This window comes from Bubalus kerabau, chromosome 1, assembly GCF_029407905.1.
Source record: "Bubalus kerabau isolate K-KA32 ecotype Philippines breed swamp buffalo chromosome 1, PCC_UOA_SB_1v2, whole genome shotgun sequence".
Lineage (NCBI taxonomy): Eukaryota > Metazoa > Chordata > Mammalia > Artiodactyla > Bovidae > Bubalus > Bubalus kerabau.
In genome coordinates, this window is record NC_073624.1 from 102,798,087 (window position 1) to 102,800,370 (window position 2,284).

Sequence of the window (2,284 nt, forward strand, 5' to 3'; positions counted from 1 at the left end):
TAAGCTTCCAGATGGGAGAGACTGACTGAGGGGGAAACTGGGTCTAGTTCTGATGGGTGGGGCATGCTCAGTAAATCATTAATCCAATTTTCTGTTGATGGGTGGAGCTGTGTTCCTTTCCTGCTATTTGAAGTGAAGTGAAGTCGCTCAGTTGAGTCTGACTCTTTGCGACCCCATGGACTGTAGCCTACAAGGCTCCTCTGTCCATGGAATTTTCCAGGCAAGAGTACTGGAGTGGGTTGCCATTTCCTTCTCCAGGGGATCTTCTCGGCCCAGGAAATGAACCCGGGTCTCCAGCATTGCAGGCAGACGCTTTACTGTCTGAGCCACCAGGGAAGCCTAAGATTTAAAAAAAAAAAAAAAAAGCCTACAGCACCAGGCATTCCCAGGTGGCCTCCCATCCAAGTACTAACAGGCCCGACCCTGCTTAGCTTCCGAGATCAGACGAGATCGGGCACGTTCAGGGTGGTATGGCAGTAGACTCCTGCTATTTACCTGGGGTCAAACTATGGTGGAGATAATGAAGATAATGGTGACCTCCTTCAAAAGGTCCCATGCATGTACTGCTACACTCAGTGCCCCCAACCCTCCAGCAGGCCACCACTGACACATGCCTCCACTGGAGACTCCTAGACACTCACAAGCAAGTGAATGTCTATATCTAACCTCAGTTACATCCTGTACTCCAGCATTGTGAATAACCTAATAATTTGTAAAGAGCTAGCATTTCCTCATGCCTCCCTATCTTTCTATGTGTGATTCCTTCTATCTGAAATGTCTCCTCAACCTTCTTATGGCTAAGCTAATTTTTCAAAAATCAGCTTTGATATCATTTCCCCTGTGAAGCTGTCACAGAGTATAGGCATACCTTGCACTCCTCACATTGAATTAGAATTGTTTTTCTTCTTTGGTTTTCCCACTAGATTGTGAGCCTTGTATCTCATCTCCTATGGTACCTATATTACTATTTTTTCCTGTTGTTCAGTCATGTTCAATTCTTTGTGACCCCATGGACTGCAGCTTGCCAGACTCCTCTGTCCTTCACTATCTCCTGGAATTTGTTCAAATTCCTCTGCATTGTGTCTGTGATACTATCTAACTATCTCATCCTGTGCCACCCCCTGCTCCTTTTGCTTTCCATCTTTCCCAGCATGGGTGTCTTTTCCATGAGTTGGCTCTAGTACTATTATAGGAACTGAACTATAGCTAGGTACTCAGTTTTGAATGAACATGGGAAATTTTTTCTGTTAAGCCAAAAATTATTTGAAGACAGCTATTATGATATTAAAAAGCAGAGATATTACCTTGCCAACAAACGTCCATCTAGTCAAGGCTATGGTTTTTCCAGTGGTCATGTATGGATGTGAGAGTTGGACTGTGAGGAAAGCTGAGTGCCGAGGAATTGATGCTTTTGAACTGTGGTGTTGAAGAAGACTCTTGAGAGTCCCTTGGACTACAAGGAGATCCAACCAGTCCATCCTAAAGGAGACCAGTCCTGGGTGTTCATTAGAAGGACTGATGCTGAGGCTGAAACTCCAATACTTTGGCCACATCATGTGAAGAGTTGACTCATTGGAAAAGACCCTGATGCTGGGAGGGATTGGGGGCAGGAGAAAAAGGGGACAACAGAGGATGAGATGGCTGGATGGCATCTCTGACTCGATGCACATGAGTTTGGGGGAACTCTGGGAGTTGGTGATGAACAGGGAGGCCTGGCGTGCTGTGATTCACGGGGTCGCAGAGAGTCAGACACGACTGATGGACTGAACTGAACTGAATTGAACTGATTATGACTAAGGGGCTTCCCAGGTGGCATTAGTGGTAAAGAACCCACCTGCCAATCAGGATACATAGGAGATTCAGGCTGGATCCCTGGGTCGGGAAGATCCCTTGGAGAAGGGCACAGCAACCCCTGCAGTATTCTTGCCCAGAGAATCCCATGGACAGGGCAGCTTTGCTGGCTACAGTCCTTAGGGTTGCAAAGAGTCCGACACGAATGAAGCGACTTGGCATGCATGTACATGTCTTAGCTTAAAAAGTTAAGACTGCTGAAAACTCTACCATGCTAATAATTAGCTCTGAAAGACCAATCCTTACAAAAGTCTTTCATTTCTACTTAGAATTATTTAGGAAGGTGTTTGCAGGATCTAGAAAGCAAATCAAATATTTAACCAAAATATGGCGTGAGTGTGCACTCAGTTGCGTTGGACTCTTTGCGACCATCCGCCAGGCTCTTCTGTCCATGGGGATTCCCCAGCAAAAATACTGGAGTGGGTTGCTATGC

The 2,284-nt window shown here is 46.0% G+C and overlaps 1 non-coding gene across 1 annotated transcript; it reads right to left on the bottom strand.

The window, feature by feature from the left end:
* Positions 1 to 364: 364 nt before the first annotated feature.
* On the bottom strand, positions 365 to 482 carry LOC129642396 (5S ribosomal RNA). Its single transcript, XR_008709694.1, has one exon. It is a non-coding gene; the product is annotated as a 5S ribosomal RNA (ribosomal RNA).
* Positions 483 to 2,284: the final 1,802 nt, after the last annotated feature.